The sequence below is a fragment of the Heterodontus francisci genome, chromosome 7, assembly GCF_036365525.1.
Source record: "Heterodontus francisci isolate sHetFra1 chromosome 7, sHetFra1.hap1, whole genome shotgun sequence".
NCBI lineage: Eukaryota > Metazoa > Chordata > Chondrichthyes > Heterodontiformes > Heterodontidae > Heterodontus > Heterodontus francisci.
Window position 1 is genome coordinate 26,998,847 of NC_090377.1, and position 15,738 is coordinate 27,014,584.

Consider the following 15,738-nt stretch of genomic DNA (forward strand, 5'->3'; position numbering starts at 1 on the left):
CTCCACTTGTATCTTATCTATTCCCTTCATGATTTTATATGTTTCTATAAGATCCCCCCTCATTCTTCTGAATTCCACTGAATATAATCCCAATCTACTCAGTCTCTCCTCAGAAGCCAACCCCCTCAACTCCGGAATCAACTTAGTGAACCTCCTCAAGATGTTCAAGATATTGATGAAGCCACTGCTGCAGTACTGTTAGTTCTGAATGCTCCATTGCAGAAAGGCCATGGAGAACTTATGGCTTAGACTTGGATAGCAGGAATGATAAAATACAATTATGATGAGATGTTTAGGACTACAGGAACTGTAATGGAGAAGATCAAGAGAAGTTTATTGGTTGTTTAGAAAGTTATAAAAAGCTTTAGTAAAGAGGAAAAGACTATTCCCTTTGGCTCAGGAGTCAGTGACAATGGGTTATGAATTTAAAACGGTCACTAAGATGGAGGACGAGCGGAGGTGGTTTAGTAAAAATGTATTTCCAGTGAGTAGCTAGTGAACAGAATAGTTGAAGCAAAGACTGTTGCACCTCAATGAAAAGATTCAGTATTCTGGATGTAAACCAAGATTTAAAAGTTGCCATTTAATATGGAATACTGTTGGATCACTTAAGGGAAGATGACGACAAAACAGTTAAAGCAAAGGAAGCCACCTGACTTTGGGGGAGGAGCATAACAATGGGATTACATTATCCCATTCTTAACTGGGTTTATCTCTTGTCTGTTTTCAACATGATTACGGCTGCAGTTCAGATAGCCCCAGAATCAACTAATTGTGCGGGGGTCTGGACAAACTACAGTTTTGACCACCTTGTCGCGTTATCGCGAGGATGGACATACTTGCCTTAGAAAGGGTGCAACAAAAGGCTCACTCGATTGATTCCTGCAATGAGAGGAGGAAGAGAGGGCTCTTCTGAGAGGAGATTGAGTGTACTAGGCATATATTCGATGGAGTTTAGAAGAATAAGGGGTGATCTCATTGCAGTGTATAAAATTCTGAGAGGTTGACAGTGTAGCTACTGACAGGCTGTTTCCCCTGGCTTAAGACTCTAGAACTAGAGGGCATAGTCACAGGTTAAAATGTCAGCCATTTGGGATTGAGGTGAGAAATTTCTTCACTGAAGTTTGTAAATCTTCAGAACTCTCTACCTTAGAGAAATGTGGATGCGGTGTCATTGAGTGCATTCAAGATGGAGGTAGACTCCCAAAGCCCCAGATAATCTGACAGCTGACTGTTCTTTTATATAGCTTTCAAATAACTGTACATGAGGTAGTTCTGGTGGGGCCTTCTCCTTGCACCATTACAGTCCTTTTGGTGGTGCTCAATAAGGAATTTTAGGATAGTGACCCAGCAATGATAGAATGGCAACCTTTGTCCAAGTCCAGATGGTATGTGACTTGGAAGGCAGCTTAGAGGTGATGGTGTTCCCATAATATTGCTGATATTGTCCTCAGTTGTAGTAGTTGCAGGGGAGAGTCATAGAACCATTACAACATGAAGAGGTGTTGCCAAGGTAACCTTGGTGAGCTGCTTCAATCCATCCTTTATATTTTAGATACTGCAGTCCCACTGTGTAGGTGCTGGATATCGATTCTAGTGGCAAGGGTGTTGATCAAGGGAACTGCTTTGTCCTGGATGATAGAGTTTAGAGCATTGTTGCAGTTGCACCAATCTGAGTGAGTGGTAAATATGAACATTACATTCCTGAGTTGTAGATGTAGGTAAAAGCCCTTTTGAGGGAGTCAAGTGAGGCATGTTGTTCTGGGCATAAACCTCCTAGTCCACTGTAATACAAGCCTCCACAAACAAAGAGAAATTACCATTGGATGCTAACAAAGAAATTTGCAGCATTATGCAACTTACATACTAGGAGCAGAAATAGGCCATACAGCCCCTCAATCCCACTCTGCTATTCACCAAGACCATGGTTGATCTTCTACATCAACTCCACTTTCCCACATTATCCTCATATATCTTGATTCTATTACTGCCCAAAAATCGACCTCTAACTTGAATATACCGAATGACACAGCATCCACATCTCACCAAGGCAGGGAATTCTGAAGATTTACAACCCTCAGTGAAGAAATTTCTCATCTCAGTCCCAAATGGCTGACATTTTAACCTGTGACTATGCCCTCTAGTTCTAGAGTCTTAAGCCAGGGGAAACAGCCCGTCAGCAGCTATGCTGTCAAACCCTCAGAATTTTATACACTGCAATGAGATCACCCCTTATTCTTCTAAATTCCATAGAATATGCCTAGTACACTCAATATTTTCTCAGAGCCCTCTCATCCCAGGAATCAATCGAGTGAACCTTTGTTGCACCCTTTCTAAGGCAGTATATCGTTCTCTAGATAAGGAGGCCAAAACTGTAGTGACTTTTCCAACCCCACCCCCTACCAATGGTTAGTTAATTTTGGGGCCATCTAAACTGCACCCATAATCATGTCAGAAGCAGACAGGAAATTAACCCAGTTAAGAATGAGATAATGTAAACAAACAGAATTTAAATGAAACAACTCCCATCATCACTAACTATTGTTATAGAATATGATGCGTGTATTCTAATTAGAACATAACTTACTCAAGTATCCCAGCCTGACGTTTTCACTTGTGGGATAGTCCAAAACTAAGGGCATAAACATAAAATAGTCACTAATAAATCCAATGGGAAATTCAGGAGAAACTTCTCCACTCAGTGCTAAGAATATGCAGCTTGCCATTGTGACGAATAGCATAGATGCATTTATGGGAAACTAGACAACTACACGAGGAAGAAAGGAATGTTGATGAGGTGTAATGCAATAAGGTGGTAGGAGGCTCATGTAGCTAGCATAACTGCGGTTGTAGACCTGAATTCTCAGTATCTTGTACTTTAGGACATCAAGCAATCTCAATTGCATTCCCAAAAAACTAGGCAATGGACACCAGTTAAGTGAATTAGGGCACTAATTAGCAGCCTCAAAAGATCATAAAACAAGATAGCGAGCTTAAAGCGTTTGGACCGCTATTCAAACCAAGATTGCATTAATACCTCCAAAGTCATATCCAGAAGATATTTACTCATTTGCAGTTACTGAATTTTTTTTTTTTGTTTCTGTCCAGCACCCCTCACAGACAATTGGCATAAAATACCTAGCTACCTGGACAGAAATTAAAGGTGATCAGATAAAAGATGGTGAATTGATTCTGTGATGCTGATCTCAGACCGCTCAGTAGTGTTTACACTGTTTGGCAACGTCATCTCTCCATACAAGAACACACTCTGCTACTTGCGTGGTTCCACAGATGCACTGAACTCACTGCTCACCAACGAACACTTAACCGTTCAGATTATTCGACTGGATAGTCAAACTTCACTGTCATGCACTTCCAGTTTGATACTTTAAAATGCTCCCCCAAGACTACCATGTATGATAGGAAAGGTCAGTACTTCACCCCAAAGTTATTAGCTCAAAATGTTCTCTTAGACCCAATCCAAATTTGGAAGTTAAAATCTACACTTGCTCTGCTGGGTATTTTTCAGTTTCACTTAGGCAAGAATGATGCCAAAGAGAAGCACATAAATGGGAGTCTCCGCTCCCATGCACTGCTCTCCCTTATTTAACTCTCTGAAGGGCTGCTGATAACGATCAAACACAGAGACTTCAATTTCCACAGGTAAAAAGAGGAATTCCAGCTATGTGAACTACACTACAAAAGCACTGCCATTCGCACAGTCAGAATCATTTCACAATGACACGAAATTTGGAATGTGAACTGGACATGAAGGACCAAAATAACTCCAAAGGAAAATGTAGTAACAATCCTGCAGAAAGTCCCACTCTGCTTTGTTCAAGTGTCAAATTCCCCCAGATACTGGATTCAGGTTGCATTAACACCAAAGCCAAAGTCACACTGACACTACAGTTTAAATGAACTGTGTGGGCAAGACCTGTTATATTTAACTGGATTATTGGACGAGGAAGTATTGCATGTCTGCAGCTCACTGCATTCTATTAAACCTCATGAAGTGACTTCTATTTACCATTTTAATGAAGCTTACAATAAGCATCCATGTCAATAATATTTCAGTCATTTCATTTTTAAAGATTTGTCACTAAATTATGGCTCTACTCTTCGGTACCTGTTCAAATTAAGCAATTATCTTGCACCTGAATGGTATGCATCCCAGTGTACTTAAGGAAGTGGTCCTAGAAATAGTAGATGCAAGATTCTATAGACTCTGGAACAGTTCCTACAGATTGGAGGGTAGCTAATGTAACCCCACTATTTAAAAAGGGAGGTAGAGAGAAAGCAGGGAAATATAGATCAGTCAGCCTGACGTCGGTAGTGGGGAAAATTCTAGAGTACATTATCAAAGATTTTATAGCAGAGCACTGAAAGAACAGTGGTAGATTCGGGCGGAGTCAGCATGGATTTACGAAAGGGAAATCATGCTTGACAAATCTACTAGAATTCTTCGAGGATGTAACTAGTTGAGTTGATGAGGGGGAGCCAGTGGATGTGGTTTATTTGGACTTTCAGAAGGCTTTTGACAAAGTCCCACATAAGAGATTAGCCTGTAAAATTAAAGCACATGGGATTGGGGGTAATGTATTGCAATGGATAGAAAATTGGTTGGCAGACAGGAAACAAAGAGTAGGGATAAATGGGCCTTTTTCCGAATGGCAGGCAGTGACTAGTGGGGTACCGTAGGGATCGGTTCCAGGACCCCAGGTATTCACAATATATATTAACGATTTAGATGAGGGAACTAAATGTAAAGTCTCCAAATTTGCAGATGACACAAAACTGGGTGGGAGGGTGAGTTGAGGAGTATGCAGAGGCTTCAGGGTGATTTGGACAAGTTGAGTGAGTGGGCTAATGTATGGCAGATGCAGTATAATGTGGATAAATGTGAGGTTATCCACTCTGGTAGCAAGAACAGGAAGGCAGATTATCTGAACGGCTGTAAACAGAGAGGGGAATATGCAGCGAGACTTGGGTGTTCTCGTACACCAGTCGCTGAAGGTAAACATGCAGGTGCAACAGGTGGTAAAAAAGGCAAATGGTATGTTGGCCTTCATAGCGACAGGATTCGAATACAGGAGCAGGAATGACTTACTGCAATTATACAGGGCCTTGGTGAGGCCACACCTGGAATATTGTGTGCAGTTTTGGTCTCCTTATCTGAGGAAGGATGTTCTTGCTACAGAGGAACTGTAGCGAAGGTTTACCAGACTGATTCCTGGAATGGTGGGACTGACGTATGAGGAGAGATTGAGTCGGTTAGGATTATATTTGCTGGAGTTCAGAAGAGCGAGGGGGATGTCAGAAACCTATAAAATTCTAACAGGACTTGACAGGGTATAGACGCAGGAAGGATGTTCTCGATGGTGGCGGAGTCCAGAACCAGGGGTCACAGTTTCAGGATACGGGGTAAACCTTTCAGGACTGAAATGAGGAGAAATTACTTCACCCAGAGAGTAGTGAGCCTGTGGAATTCACTACCACAGAAAGCAGTTGAGGCCAAAACATTGTATGTTTTCAAGAAGGAGTTAGATATAGCTCTTGGGTCTAAAGGGATCAAAGGGTATGGGGCAAATGCGGGAACAGGTTACTAAGTTGGATGATCAGCCATGATCATAATGAATGGCGGAGCAGACTCGAAGGGCCGAATGGCCTACTCCTGCTCCTATTTTCTATGTTTCTATGTATGAATATCTGCACCTTTAATTTACTACTGCAGAGATCAATGTGGGAACACGCATGACGTACCCTTGGTTAGAAGTGACACATCACAGTCTGTGTCAAACAAAAAATGTGCACAATAGGCTTTGCCCTAGCTCTGACACCAGAAATCAAAAGATTCCAAACAATTCATTTGGTAAACATATACACTACTGCAAATTTACATAATTACTAAATCGAACTCTTGCGTTGTGTTAGCCAAAAAATGGCATCATTCTGTAAATGGCTGTTTCTTTGCCAATGTCACCCCCACATCCTTCTCCATCTTTCTCTCATATATATTCAGGATAGCTCATGCAATTTTATTATCTGACACTCCTGCAAGTCCTTTCTTGTTTCTCCTCTTGGCTGGATGCCTTCCAATCTCAATACAGTTTTTGTGTTTCTTTGACTGTTGTAGTTCACACATACAGTAATGATGCCTCTATCCTTGCAATATGGATCAGGTGGGAATAATGCACAAGAGGGAAAAAGGGGAAAAGAGGTAGCACAAAGCTCTGGCCACAATGAAGCAAGAAAGAGGAAGCTGGGAAGAGGATTCAGGGTAACAACTGAAGTTAATAACCTGCACCAATATTGTGCCTTTAATATAGAAAATGCCCCAAGCATTAAAAGGACACAAAAATTGATAAAGATGACAGAAATGTCAAAAAGACAAGTCTGAGGAGTGTGTTAAAGGTAAGCAGAGAAGTAACAAGATTGGCTAACAGGAAACGAGAGATCAGGATAAATGGGACAATTTCAGGTTGGCAAGCTGTAACTAGTGGAGTGCCAAAGGGATCAGTGCTGAGGCCTCACATATTTACGATCTATATTATTGACTTGGATGAAAGGACCAAGTGTATCGCAGCCAAATTTGCAGACGATACAAAGATAGGTAGAAAAGTAAGTTATGAGGAGGACACAAAGCGTCTGCAAAGTGATATAGATAGGTTAAGCGAGTGGGTAAAAATTTGGCAGATGGAGTATAAGGAGGAAAAATGTGAGGTTGTCCACTTTGGCAAGAACAGAAAAGCAGATTATTTACATGGAGAGAGACTGTAGAATGCTGCAGTACAGAGGGATCTGGGTGTCCTTGTACATGAATCATAAAAAGTTAGCATACAGGTACAGCAAGTAATTAAGGAAAATGGAAAGTTGGCATTTATTGCAAGGGGAATGGTACATATAAATAGGAAAGTCTTGCTCTAACTGTACAGGGCACTGTGAGACCACACCTAGAGTACTGTGTAGTTTTGGTCTCCTTACTTAAAGGATATACTTGCATTGAAAGCAGTTTTTTTAAAAAATTCATTCATGGGATGTGGGCATCGCTGGCCAGGCCAGCATTTATTGCCCATCCCTAATTGCCCTCGAGAAGGTGGTGGTGAACTGCCTTCTTGAACCACTGCAGTCCATTTGGGGTAGGTAGACCCACAGTGCTGTTAGGAAGGGAGTTCCAGGATTTTGATCCAGCGACAGTGAAGGAACGGCGATATAGTTCCAAATCAGGATGGTGAGAGACTTGGAGAAGAACTTGCAGATGGTGGTGTTCCCATGTATTTGCTGCCCCTGCCCTTCTTGTTGGTAGAGGTCACGGGTTTGGAAGGTGGTGTCTAAGGAGCCTTGGTGCATTGCATCTTGTAGATGGTGCACACTGCTGCCGCTGTGCGTCGGAGGAGGGAGTGAATGTTTGTAGATGGGGTGCCAATCAAGCGGGCTGCTTTGTCCTGGATGGTGTCGAGCTTCTTGAGTGTTGTTGGAGCTGCACCCATCCAGGCATTCCATCACACTCCTGACTTGTGCCTTGTAGATGGTGGACGGGCCTTGGGGAGTCAGGAGGTGAGTTACTCGCCTCAGGATTTCTAGCCTCTGACCTGCTCTTGTAGCCACGGAATTTATATGGCTACTCCAGTTCAGTTTCTGGTCAATGGTAACCCCTAGGATGTTGATAGTGGGGGATTCAGCGATGGTAATGCCGTTGAATGTCAAGGGGAGATGGTTAGATTCTCTCTTGTTGGAGATCGTCATTGCCTGGCACTTGTGTGGCGCGAATGTTGCTTGCCACTTATCAGCCCAAGCCTGGATATTGTCCAGGTCTTGCTGCATTTCTACACGGACTGCTTCAGTATTTGAGGAGTCACGAATGGTGCTGAACATTGTGCAATCATCAGCAAACATCCCCACTTCTGACCTTACGATTGAAGGAAGGTCATTGATGAAGCAGCTGAAGATGGTTGGGCCTAGGACACTACCCTGAGGAACTCCTGTAGTGATGGCCTGGAGCTCAGATGATTGACCTCCAACAACCACAACCATCTTCCTTTGCGCTAGGTATGACTCTTGCCAGCGGAGGGTTTTCCCCGTGATTCCCATTGACTCCAGTTTTGCTAGGGCTCCTTGATACCATACTCAGTCAAATGCTGCCTTGATGTCAAGGACAGTCACTCTCACCTCACCTCTTTAGTTCAGCTCTTTTGTCCATGTTTGAACCAAGGCTGTAATGAGGTCAGGAACTGAGCGTCACTGAGCAGGTTGTTGCTAAGCAAGTGCCGCTTGATGGCACTGTTGATGACACCTTCCATCACTTTACTGATGATTGAAAGTAGACTGATGGGGCGGTAATTGGCCGGGTTGGACTTGTCCTGCTTTATGCGTACAGGATATACCTGGGCAATTTTCCACATTGCAGGGTAGATGCCAGTGTTGTAGCTGTACTGGAACAGCTCGGCTAGGGGCGCGGCAAGTTCTGGAGCACAGGTCATCAGTACTATTGCCGGAATATTGTCAGGGCCCATAGCTTTTGCAGTATCCAGTGCCTTCAGTCGTTTCTTGATATCACGCGGAGTGAATCGAATTGGCTGAAGTCTGGCATCTGTGATGCTGGGGACTTCAGGAGGAGGCCGAGATGGATCATCAACTCGGCACTTCTGGCTGAAGATTGTTGCAAATGCTTCAGCCTTATCTTTCACTGGGCTCCCCCATCATTGAGGATGGGGATATTTGTGGAGCCACCTCCTCCAGTTAGTTGTTTAATTGTCCCCCACCATTCACGGCTGGATGTGGCAGGACTGCAGAGCTCAGATCTGATCCGTTGATTATGGGATCGCTTAGCTCTGTCTATCACATGCTGCTTACGCAGTTTGGCATGCAAGTAGTCCTGGGTTGTAGCTTCACCAGGTTGACACCTCATTTTGAGGTATGCCTGATGCTGCTCCTGGCATGCCCTCCTGCACTCTTCATTGAACCAGGGTTGGTCTCCTGGCTTGATGGTAATGGTAGAGTGGGGGATATGCCAGGCCATGAGGTTACAGATTGTGGATGAGTACAATTCTGCTGCTGCTGATGGCCCACAGCGCCTCATGGATGCCCAGTTTTGCATTGCTAGATCTGTTCAAAATCTATCCCATTTAGCACGGTGATAGTGCCACACAACACGATGGACGGTATCCTCAATGTGAAGGCGGGATTTCGTCTCCACAAGTACTGTGCGGTGGTCACTCCTACCAATACTGTCATGGACAGAAGCATCTGCGGCAGGCAGATTGGTGAGGACGAGGTCAAGTATGTTTTTCCCTTGTGTTGGTTCCCCCACCACCTGCCGCAGATCCAGTCAAGCAGCTATGTCCTTTAGGACTCGGCCAGCTCGGCGGTCAGTAGTGGTGCTACCGAGCCACTCTTGGTGATGGACATTGAAGTGCCCCACCCAGAGTACATTTAGTGCCCTTGCCACCCTCAGTGCTTCCTCCAAGTGGTGTTCAACATGGAGGAGTACTGAGTCATCAGCTGAGGGAGGGCAGTAGGTGGTAATCAGTAGGAGGTTACCTTGCCCATCTTTGACCTGATGCCATGAGACTTCATGGGGTCCAGAGTCGATGTTGAGGACTCCCTGGGCAACTCCCTCCCTACTGTATACCACTGTGCCACCACCTGCCGGTGGGACAGAACATACCCGGGGATGGTGATGGCAGTGTCTGGGACATTGTCTGTAAGGTATGATTCCGTGAGTATGACTATGTCAGGCTGTTGCTTGACTAGTCTGTGGGACAGCTCTCCCAACTTTGGCACAAGCCCCCAGATGTTAGTAAGGAGGACTTTTCAGGGTCAACAGTGCTGGGTTTGCCATTGTCGTTTCCAGTGCCTAGGTCAATGCCGGGTGTTCCATCCAGTTTCATTCCTTTTTATAGACTTTGTAGCGGTTAGATACAACTGAGTGGCTTGCTAGGTCATTTCAGAGAGCATGTAAGAGTTGAGAAGGCTCACTAAGCCAATTCCTGGAATGAAGAGGTTGTCATATGAGGAAAGGTTGAACAGGTTGGGCCTATACTTATTGAAGTTTAGAAGAATGAGAGGTGATCTTATTGAAACATCCAAGATTCTGAGCAGGCTTGACAGGGTAGATGCTGAGAGGATGTTTCCCCTCGTGGGAAATCTAGAACTTGGGGGTAGAGTTTCAAGATAAGGGGTCTCTCATTTAAGATGGAGATGAGGAGGAATTTCTTCTTCTCAAAGGATCATTAAACTTTGGAACTCTCTTCCCCAGTGAGCAGCAGAGGCTGGATCACTGAATATATTCAAGGCAGAGTTAAACAGATTTTTGATCTACAAGGAAGTCAAGGGCTATGGGGAACAGCTAGGAAAGTGGAGTTAAGGCCACAATCATATCAACCATGATCTTATTAAATGGCGGAGCAGGCTTGAGGAGCTGAATGGGCCACTCCTGCTCCTATTTCTTATGTTATGACATGGTTAAGGGAAGGAGATCCAGAGACAGGTGCAGATTCTGCCACCAATATAGGAGTGGGAGGAGGAGGAAGCACAGGAGACGAGAGTCAGAGAAACAAAGGAATAAAAATCTGGAAAAGTTTTAAGAGATGACATGGATTGGAAAGAGGCAATGGAAAATTATGAAATCAATGCAATGGGCTGATAGAGCCAATGGCAGTCAGCAAGGATTTGGGTGGTTCAGGACAGGATGTGGACTGGATAGTGGACAACTTGAGTTTATTAAGAAACTGAAAAGACCAACAATAAGGGCAAACAAGAAGTTGAAACTACAGCAACAATTTGCATGCATATACCATCTCTAATATAGAAAAGCATCCCAAGGAGCTTTACAGAGAAAAGTAAAAAAAAGGAACAAACCTTATGCCCTGCGAGAAAGTGGTTGAAGGTTTAGTCAGAAAGATCTGTAAAGAAGATGGAAAGATGGAAGGGTTTGGGGCAGCTGTGCATTCAGTGTGTGTGCACACAGAATACAATGAACAGTCAACACCAGAAGATTGGGGAGGGTGGGGGGCAAATGGGACAAAGATTGGAGGAGATTGCAAAAGTATGCAGTGGCAAGGCCATGGGAAAGTTTTGAAGATGACGGTGGGGATTTAATGTTCTGGCAGACAGAACCAGTGTAGATCAGTGAGGACACAGTGGAATTTTGTGCAGATATTGGCAGTTTGGTGTTGAATAAATTGGAAGCTATTAAGTCAGGAAGATGAAAGGTTGGCAAAAGGATGCTGGAAAAAATATCAAGTCTAAAAGAAGCAACATAAATAAAGATTTCAGCTGTCACAGGGGTAAAGCAAGGGTGGGGGCACTGATGTTTGGGAGGTGGAAGCAAGCAGTCTGGGTGATAGGTTGAACAGGCCATTGACATGACACATGGTCTGTTTCATCCTGAATGAGCAACTGGCGAGGGATAAGATGCTGGTGGCAAGTGTGCAGGTTTTGTACATTTAACTATTATAGGAACTAAATAATAATTTGTCTTCTCAACAATCAATTGGAGGGAGTTCTGGCTCATTCACAGCTTTATGTTGGAAAGATAATCTGACACAGATATGATCACAGTCAAGCAAAGTGTCATACATATAGACACTAACTTCATAGTTATGGATAATGCTGTGAAGGACAGCACACAAGTGAGCAAAAGGAGGAAACCAGCCTCGGGGTACTCCAAAGGCGAACGCACAGGACGGAAGTGTCTGCCTGGTCCCTGAAATAATCAGCTGATCTGCAGCCCCAATGCAGTAAGACTGGTGTACCCACCTCAATTTCCTTTTTGCTCTGAAGCTGCCGTCTAGAAATAGACAGTGGGCAGTCAAAGTTGGGCAGGAGAACTTGGCAACCAATACACAACATCAAAGCCACAGGAGTGGCATTTGCGCAAATGGGACCAGAGCAAAGTGAAATAAGGGAAATGCCTGGAAAAAAAAAAGCAATATTGGTGGCGGCTGACAAAATGTCATTGACCTGAAATGTTAACTGTTTCTCTCCACAGATGTTGCCAGACCTGCTGAGTATTTCCAACATTTTCTGTTCTTATTTCAGATTTCCAGTACCTGCAGTATTTTGCTTTTGTACTGGTGGTGGCTGGCCCATTATTACCATGTACCCCTACTTTAACCAACTGTTTTAACTGATTGATGAGCCTCCAGACCAATCAATGTGCCTTTCAATATTCAACAAGACTGCTAGAAAGCGATATGAAGAGATGGTTATGGGATTAGTATTGGCCAGTGAGATTGAGAAGATACTGACAAATGGAATGGTCATAACAATACAGGGCGGCACAGTGGTTAGCACCGCAGCCTCACAACTCCAGCGACCCGGGTTCAATTCTGGGTACTGCCTGTGTGCAGCTTGCAAGTTCTCCCTGTGTCTGCGTGGGTTTCCTCCGGGTGCTCCGGTTTCCTCCCACAGCCAAAAAGACTTGCAGGTTGATAGGTAAATTGGCCATTATAAATTGCCCATTATAAATTGCCCCTAGTATAGGTAGGTGGTAGGGGAATATAGGGACAGGTGAGGATGTGGTAGGAATATGGGATTAGTATAAATGGGTGGTTAATGGTCGGCACAGACTCGGTGGGCCGAAGGGCCTGTTTCAGTGCTGTATCTCTAAAACAAAATCAAATCAAATAGGAGCAGGAGCAGACACTATGGCCCCTTGAGCCTGCTCCACCATTCAATACAAACATGGCTAATCTTCCATGTCAACTCCACTTTCCCACCCGCTCCCCATATCTCTTCATTCCCCGAGAGATCTATATCTATCTATCCCAGCCATATAATCAAGGAACACCCACAACCCTCTGGGGTACAGAATTCCAAAGATTCACAATTGTCTGAGTGAAAAACTCTCTCATCTCAGTCCTAAATAATCGACCTTTTATCCTGAGGCTGTGCCCATGTTCCAGATTCCCCAGTCAGGGGGAACAATCAGTGTCTATCGCGTCAAGCCCTCAGAATCTTTTTATGTTTCAATGAGATCAGCGTTCATTCTTCTAAACTCCAGACAGTATAGGTACAATTTACTTGGCCTTTCATCACAGGACAACCATCTCATCCTAGGAACCAATCCAGTGAAGCTTTGCTGTAGCGCTTCCAAGGCGAGTATATCTTTCCTTAAATACGGAGACCAAATCTAAGCACAGTACTCAAGTTGTGGTCTCACCAAAGTCCTATACAACTGTAGCAAGACTTGTTCTTGTACTCCAGTCCCCTTGCAATAAAGGCCAACATTTCATTTGCCTTCTTAATTGCTTACTGTACCTGCATGCTAACTTTCTATATTCCTTACATGAGCACACCAGAGTCTCTCTGATCATCAATATTTAAAAGTTTCATGCCTTTTAAAAATATTTGCTTTTCTATTCTGATTATCAAAGTGAATAACCTCACACTTCCTCACATTATCTGCCACCTTGCTGCCCACTCACTTAACCTCATCTCACTGCGGCCTGTGTGCTCCTCACAGGTGACATTCCCACCTGGCTTTGTATCATCAGCAAACTCAGTCTCATCTAAGCCATTAATATAGATTGTAATTAGCTGAGGCCCCAGAACTGATTCTTATGGCACTCCGCTAGTCATAGCCCGCTAACTTGAAAATGCCTCGTTTACCCCACCTCTCTGTTTCCTGTCCATGAACTAATCCTACATCCATTCACTCGATTACTATTGGCTAGTTGCTCAAAGACAGACACAAACCAATTATATAGATAATATAGCAACTATAACAAATAGATTTACTGGTTTCCTTGCCATTTTATCTAAAAGGGAACTTCGCTCACCCGTGATTTTCTTATGACCCTCACGCAGTCTCATCTGTTGCAAATCCACAATCTCAATTTCCTAATCAATGCAACATATAGCCATCATCAAAGAAAGATGACCACTCCTGTGCCTTGATACTTCTGATCAGCCACATGGAGGCAAATTTGAAACTATTATATTTCACATGTTATTTTAAGTTAAACATATATAGAAATAGTTTAAAAATTATTTAGAATTTAGTGTCTGGGAAATTGGTTTGTGACTTATGTAGCCTCTCCTACCTTTCTCTATTTAAACCTCAAGTTTAACATACCATACAACAAAAACAAAATTACAAGGACTGATTGTTTAATATTCGAAGTTAGAGTTCGAGTTAAAAGTAAACTACCTGAAACATCCTAAACAAAAGCAAAATACACAAAAATGTGTGTTCTCGTTAAGTTGGACCCGGGCAGTATTTGTAAATTTCAACTGGTGGAAAGGGAGGTTGAGCTCCAAACTACACATGGAAATTTAAAAAAATACACCCAGTAATGATTTTAAAAACCCTATTTCGGATTAAGAGTCACAAATAACAACAGGTCAGGTTCCAAGAGCCAACGAACTCAAACAGATGGGATTTTTATTTAAACTAAATTAATTTCCGAGTCCACAGGATGGCAACTTTGAAATGCGCAGACAGAGAGGCCCGAGTTCTTCCTCAGCTCTCCAGCGGACTGTATCTGAACACAGAGAGGCCAGGTCATCCCAAGCCAGGCCGCCACCCAGCCCTTCTCTCCCCCAGTCCCGCGTACAACAGGAGGGAGAGGGAGAGAGAGCGGCCGGGGTGGGGAGACGGGGGTTAACAGGGGCCCGGGGCCCCCCCACGCACTCACCGCCTACCTGGCCTCTTCTACCCACACATAGTCCGGCGCCCAGCTCGACTCCCAACAGTGATCAGCTTCGAGACACGTCTCTCCCTCCCGTCAAGAAATAAACGGAAACACAAACTCTCTCCCGCTCCTGCTACCGCTGTCGCCGCCGCTGCACCGACTCCCAACAAGAGGCGCTCGGGAGCCCGCGGGAAAATACTCGCGCCAAAGGGCCAGGCAGCCTGGGTAACGACCTTTCACCCCAGCAACCAGCTCCCTGCACCAGCCTACACAATTATTATTTTTTTTTAAAAACGATATAAACGTCATGTAAGTTGTTAAAGGTTGGGTTAGCTAAGCAGTTAGAGAAAGAGAATCGCAAAATAAGAGTTGGAAGGCAAACCTCTCTGAAAGTTAACCGTTTGCTAGCGCGCATGCGCCAGGAGAGCTGGCTTGGGTCTCGCCCCTTTTTCCTCTTCTCTCATGTTTGTGTCCAGAGCCGGTGGTTTGTAGGAGATGGGGAGGAAAGTTAACTATCCTCGTTTACACCTCATTTTGTTCTTGAATGTGTGTCGTAAGTTACTTTCTAAGAATTCTTGGACCATCACTTTCCTGTCAGGAAAAGTTATGTGGACTTCCAGAAGGCATTTGATGAAGTCCTTCATTAGAGACTGCTAGCTAAAGTTGAAGCTCATGGAATTGAAGGCAAATTATTGACCTGATTAGGAAATTGGCAGAGCAGCAGGAGACAGAGAGTGGGGATAATGGGCGGGTGCTCTAATCAGCAGGATGTGACCTCAACTATTCATATTTATGCATGGCTTAGATGATGGGTTTGAAAGCCACATTTCCAAATTTGCTGATGACACAAAGGTAGACTGCATTGTAATCAGTGTAAATAGACATTACAAAAAGATATTGATAGGTTAAGTGATTGGGTGGAACTGTGGCAAAAGGATTTCAATGTAGGTAAATATGAGGTCATCCACTTTGGCCCTAATAGGTTAGAACATGGTCCTTTCTAAGTAGTGAAAAGCTAGAAATAGGGAAGGTCTAGGTCTGGGGCGGCACAGTGGCGCAGTGGTTAGCACTGCAGCCTCACAGCTCCAGTGACCCGGGT

At 44.0% G+C, this 15,738-nt stretch overlaps 1 protein-coding gene across 7 annotated transcripts in view; it reads right to left on the reverse strand.

The window, feature by feature from the left end:
• Window positions 1–14,883, reverse strand: part of rif1 (replication timing regulatory factor 1) — a 99,824-nt gene extending 84,941 nt beyond the window's left edge. For 2 of the 7 annotated variants that reach the window (XM_068034922.1, XM_068034915.1), the window contains exon 1: window positions 14,650–14,883. The gene's annotated coding sequence lies outside the window, so the exon portion shown is untranslated. Of the gene's footprint in view, window positions 1–2,587; window positions 2,633–11,760; window positions 11,916–14,642 lie in introns of all 7 variants that reach the window. The other 5 variants (XM_068034919.1, XM_068034918.1, XM_068034921.1 and 2 more) reach the window with 5 other exon arrangements.
• Between the last annotated feature and the right edge of the window lie 855 nt (window positions 14,884–15,738).